The 6,000-nt window shown below is 49.0% G+C and overlaps 1 protein-coding gene across 2 annotated transcripts in view; it reads right to left on the minus strand.

Annotated features, from left to right (window-relative positions):
- LOC138503942 (malignant fibrous histiocytoma-amplified sequence 1-like) overlaps positions 1-3,351 on the minus strand; it is a 299,412-nt gene extending 296,061 nt beyond the window's left edge. For both annotated transcript variants that reach the window (XM_069624051.1, XM_069624052.1), the window contains exon 1: positions 3,286-3,351. The gene's annotated coding sequence lies outside the window, so the exon portion shown is untranslated. The remainder of the gene's footprint in view (positions 1-3,285) is intronic.
- Positions 3,352-6,000: the final 2,649 nt, after the last annotated feature.

Genomic DNA, 6,000 nt, shown 5'->3' on the forward strand with positions numbered 1-6,000 from the left:
AGGAGGAGTAAGAGGAGGAAGAGAAGGTGGAGAAGGAGGAGGAGCAGGAGGAGGAGGAGGAGGAGGAGGAGAGGAGGAGTAAGAGGAGGAAGAGAAGGTGGAGAAGGTGGAGAAGGAGGAGGAGCAGGAGGAGGAGGAGGAGGAGGAGGAGAGGAGGAGTAAGAGGAGGAAGAGAAGGTGGAGAAGGAGGAGGAGCAGGAGGAGGACGAGGAGGAGGAGGAAGAAAACCGCAGCAGGAGGTGTGGAGGAGAGAGCCGAGAGAAAGAGAGAGAGGGAAAGCGGCTCTGAATGAAGGCATTAGTTCAGTCTTGGGCCATGCCAACTATGGACCTTGCCTATGGCCTCTTGGGGGCCCTATCCTGGCCTACATCAGAGCGCGTTGGAGGAGAAGGGGGCACGTCTGCTGTGGTCAGAATCTCAGGCCTCAGAGATGAAGTAATCGCCTGGAGGCTGCGAGTCTGTAGTGGGCTCCTGTGGTACTACAGTGCAATAGAGACTGCAGCCTGAAAACTAACCCATGAGGGGAAGAATAGGGTATCCCTACATATTATCCCCACCAAAAATATCGCCTTATATATGGTCGTCTGTCTCGCCATAGGTGATATTTTTGGGGGGGATCATTTGTGGGAGCGGGGGTTGCAGGGTGTTCCCTGCACATTTAAAAATAATGCAGGGATTGAGGGGGTGTCCCCCACAGGGTCGATGCCTCAATATTGCTGCAAAAATATGCCGATATTTTTGTATCGCAATATTTTTGCGGGGATATTAACACATGGAACCAAGAAAAGTCTCTCATCATGCTCAAGCAGAGACAGCCAAATAACGTGCACCAGCCCACGAGCACCCTACAGCATCAGGAGTCTCAAGATGGGTACTGGGGCACTTAAAAACACTGCTAGGCCTGTGAGTGAATGTGCAAGACACCTCCAGAAAGCAGCAGCTCTTCCTTAGCACTTTGCTGGAGCAGGGAGACCTTGGCCCTCATTAGGACTCCGGCGCTAAACCATGGTGCTATTAGCACCATGGTCCATGCCGGAGTCCGCCATGGAGAAAGGGTGAATTACCACCCCATTCCAAGGTTGGCGGGGCGGTAATTCCCCATTTCTCCTTGGCCCTTCCCCATTCCCATTTTTGCCCCATAGGGCTCAATGGGAATGGGGAAGGCGGCAATTATGGTACCGCAAATTGCGGTACCGTAATTGCCATCAAGGTCCCTTTGCGGGTCCCTAATTTCCAGACCAGCCGTTCAGGTCGGGAGCTGCAAAGGGACCTCGTAGTAAGGCGTTAAGGGGTTAACGGCGCCGCAGCCTTTCACGGCGCCGTTAACCCCTTAACGCCGGGGTCGTAATGACCCCCCTGGACTTTGGACAGTAGGTCCTACCTAGATTAGCATTGCATTGCACTGTACCTAGTGCACCTTACATACTCTTTCACGGTTGTGTTTAGATTCGTCCATGTTACGCTTTAGTTTCCTCTGCATCATTTCCTCAGGCCTTCTCCTCGCCCAATGCCTTATGAGATAGCAGAGCTGACTTTGTGCCCCCTGTTGAACCTTGTCTCACTATTGTACATCTGAGGCAGAGAGCAAACATGCTGTGTCTCAAGTCACCCAGCTGCCCTTGCGCTCCTTTTCTGCGGCAGACTCCCAATGGCGTTATACATGTTGCAAACACATAGCCGGTGCATCGGGCACTTCCACTGACACCCACAGTGTGGCTACATACAGCTATCCTTTGCCATCCAGCAGTGCAGAATTCCCAGCAGCACATCTGGTTGATTCCCGAATGGCTCAAAGCTGAAACCGCGCTGAGTTGAGCTCTCAATTTACACCATATACAGTGAAGTCTTTGCTTAGCTGTCCAGATAAGCTTCTAATGACTAGTAGAGAAGGCAGAGAATCACTTAGGGCCTCCTTACACGGATGGCGGAGAACCATGGCGCTATTGGCGCCATGGTTCATGCCGGTAAAATACCGGCACCGCCTTGGCGGAAAGGGGAATTACCGCCCCATTGCAGGGTTGGCGGGGCGGTAATTCCCCCTTCCACCATTGCCCTTCCCCATTCCCATTTTTGGCCCATAGGGCTCAATGGGAATGGGGAAGGCGCTAATTACGGTACCGCAAATTGCGGTACCGTAATTAGCTCCCTGGTCCCTTTGCGGGTTGGTTTTTAACGCCTGCAAAAAGCAGGCGTTAAATCCCCCAACCCGCAAAGGGACCTCGTAGTAAGGCGGTAAGGATTTACCGGTACCGGTATTTTACCGGTACCGGTAAATCCTTACCGCCATCCGTGTAATGAGGCCCTTAGCCTTTAAAAGCATAGACTTACATGGAGCGTTCCCAGACAATCCTTCTTGGATGCTGGCACTGAGACCTCACCAGATTCCTGATCAGGAGAACAAAGTCTACTAGATCACTTCTTATTGTCCTGAGATCCTTTTATGTGGGATCATCCAAGTGATCAGTGTAACAATAATCTTCCCTTCCTCACCCAGAATGTTCTGCCAATCCCAGACACGTCCCATCCTAACCGGATATTTCACATTGAGCCCTGGCATTGCACATCCATCCCACGCATGACCCATCTGCACCAGGCGCGGCCAGGTGTCCGTGCCAAACCTGGCCTATCTGCCGCCTTGCATTGCCATGCGTATCCCACCCTCTCCCATGAAATCCTCACCCTCACATGACAGGTCGCATTGATCCAATGCACTTCCCATACTGACCTCGTGTTTCACAACAACCCATTGGACATGTCTCGGCACACCTGACCATCACCTACATTCTAATTCAGTCTCAGTGAACATCCGAGCACCCTCACCCGGCTTCCCACATAAGGTGCCTGCACACCCCGCCGCTCATCTGGCATTCGACAGGAGTCGCATGTACCACTCCACACCAATCACATGCATAGCCCACTCTCATCTGGAATGTGCACTCTGCATACGAGCCATTGGCGAATCTCTCAGGGCAAACGTCAAAAACCGAAGAGATAAAAGCTGATCACAAAATAATGCCCTATTGTGTACAAGCCGGCAAGAACACAAAGGTACAACACCCATAAACCAAGAGGCTGTGGAGGAGAGCTCACTGCATCAGCCTGACTGGTGGATTGCAGAGTGTCAATGAAAGAAAACTTGACTTTTTCGTTAGCAGGCAAAGAGAAGTTTGCTCAAATAACAACGATTGGCACAAGGGAAATTGACTAAGGAATGGACCGCATAAATCAACACTGCTGGTCCCCCTTCTGATTGATGGAAACACAAAAGCAAAACAATGTACTCACAGACGCATTAAGTGGCTGTTGCCTGTAGCCTGCTCCTCGCCAGTTCTCTGCTGTGTTTCGCTTCCTCCTGTGTATTTCCGTTTGCTTCTTACAGAGGGGTATGGCTGTGCGGGCACGCCTTGCTTGGGCGATTGCTCAATTTAGGGCAGAGTGCACCACAGTGTACAGTGTATATGCATACGTGCTTCAATATATAATGCCGGTATTTCAGTATATGCCCGTCTGTACACAATGCATATATCTCAGAGTGCCTTCTATCTATTTCAATATATAATGCATCTATCTGAACATACAGTATATACAGGGCGGTATACAATGTATGTCTCTCAGTGAAGGGTGAATACATTTCAGTATATAATGTGTGATAATGTGAGATATACATCTCAGTATATAATAGTTCAGAATGCAGTATATGCATTTATGAATCTTGAATTAGGTTCCAGACGGCCCCCCATAACCACCCAAAGCGGCTCAGACTCAAAGTACTGGCCTTTCTCAGCTGTGGGGCATCACTGATATCCAGGCCCACTCAGCAGAAAGCACAGTATCAGGTTCCGGCAGAGGCTTGAAGTCTTCTGCTACAAAAGGCATCCATGTGGTGTTGATGGTCAATTGTCAGAATGGGAGACAATCACAGGTGCGAAACAATGCGGGCCAGATAATAGCGACGAGTTTTGATCACAGATGCCAACAAGCAAATCTCTTCCGTACTGGTGGGAGACAGTCAATACTCACCCTGTAAAGTCTATGGGCCATAGAACAAGTAGTACAGTCACAATTGTGTTGGCTGCGGTGTTCTCCTCTCCGCCTATTCTCCACTCTATCACTCATCTGCGCTTCTGTCGCTTCTCCAATCTCTCTAATGCTCTCTTCACCTATTCTCCACTCCTCTGCAGTGGTCACTTCCTCCTCTCTATCTCTGATGCTCTCTTCTCTGCCTATTCTCCACTCCTCTGTGCTTCGGTCGCTTATTCCACTCTCTCTGATGCTCTCTTCACCTATTCTCCACTCCTCTGCAGTGGTCACTTCCTCCTCTCTATCTCTGATGCTCTCTTCTCTGCCTATTCTCCACTCCTCTGTGCTTCGGTCGCTTATTCCACTCTCTCTGATGCTCTCTTCACCTATTCTCCACTCCTCTGTGGTTGTCAATTCCTCCTCTCTGTGATGTCACCCTCCCCACCTATTCCCCACTCCTCTGCAGTTGTCACTTCCTCCACTCTCTCTGATGCTTTCTTCTCTGCCTATTCTCTACTCCTCTGTGCTTCGGTCGCTTATTCCACTCTCTCTGATGCTTTCTTCACCTATTCTCCACTCCTCTGCAGTTGTCAATTCCTGCTCTCTGTGATGTCACCCTCCCCACCTATTCTCCACTCCTCTGCAGTTGTCACTTCCTCCACTCTCTCTGATGCTTTCTTCTCTGCCTATTCTCTACTCCTCTGTGCTTCAGTCGCTTATTCCACTCTCTCTGATGCTTTCTTCACCTATTCTCCACTCCTCTGCAGTTGTCACTTCCTCCACTCTCTCTGATGCTTTCTTCTCTGCCTATTCTCTACTCCTCTGTGCTTCAGTCGCTTATTCCACTCTCTCTGATGCTTTCTTCACCTATTCTCCACTCCTCTGCAGTTGTCACTTCCTCCACTCTCTCTGATGCTTTCTTCTCTGTCTATTCTCCACTACTCTGTGCTTCTGTCACTTCCTCCTCTCTCTCTCTCTCTCTCTCTTTGATATCTCTCCACCTATTCTCCACTCCTCTGCACTTCCTCTTAAGAATAATAATACCTGACTTTATATAGCACTAGCTCACCTAAGGGCATCAAAGCGCTGTAATAATAGTTGCTATCATTACCCACCACGTGGTACTCAATTTGTCGACCTCGGAAAGGATGAAAGGCTGAGTTGGCCCCACCGGGATTCAAACCTGCATCAGCAGGCTGTGCACAGATGTCAGGAACGAGCTCGCAGCTTGCTGTGCTATCTGACCAGCTGACCAGCCTCTTGATTTGGATATTTGCTTGTTAAGCCGCCCCCCTTCACTGACCCATTGATTCTGCCCTTCTCGCATTGACTGTCTGTTTACTGTTAATTGTACACCCTGAAGCCCATGGGCATGTGGCGCTTTATAAAAAATAAATAATAATAATGATAATGATAATAAATCTGGAGATTACATGGCAGGACAATCTTAATTACCTGTAGGTGCAGATTTGAGTAAAATAATCACCCTTTCATGAAAAGGCTAGGTAGGAGGAATTATACTGAAAAAGAAATGGTTTTCGGTCTTTCCTGAAAATTGTAGAACTGGAAAGGAGACTGCAAGAGCATGAAAGATCATAGGGCCTGACTTGAGATCCTCCTTTCACCACTAGATTCAATGGCAAAATGAGATCCAGAGAGAAGAAAGATTGCAGAGGACAGTAAATGTCTCTGATTAACATAGGGGTTCTATTTTTAATTAAAGTACATTGCGAGGGAGGTGGGGCACCATGCAAGCACTTAAACAGCAAACAGATCTTAAACGGAAAACTCGATTCCAGAGGCAACCTGTACAGTTTCTAGCATAGCAAGGAGACAGACTTAGGGCCTCATTACACGGTAGGCGGTAAGGGTTTACCAGTACCGGTATTTTACCGGTACCGGTAAATCCTTACCGCCTTACTATGAGGTCCCTTTGAGGGTTGGGGTATTTAACGCCTGCTTTTTTCAGGCGTTAAAAAC

This window comes from Ambystoma mexicanum, chromosome 11, assembly GCF_040938575.1.
Source record: "Ambystoma mexicanum isolate Mex_15411 chromosome 11, UKY_AmexF1_1, whole genome shotgun sequence".
Lineage (NCBI taxonomy): Eukaryota > Metazoa > Chordata > Amphibia > Caudata > Ambystomatidae > Ambystoma > Ambystoma mexicanum.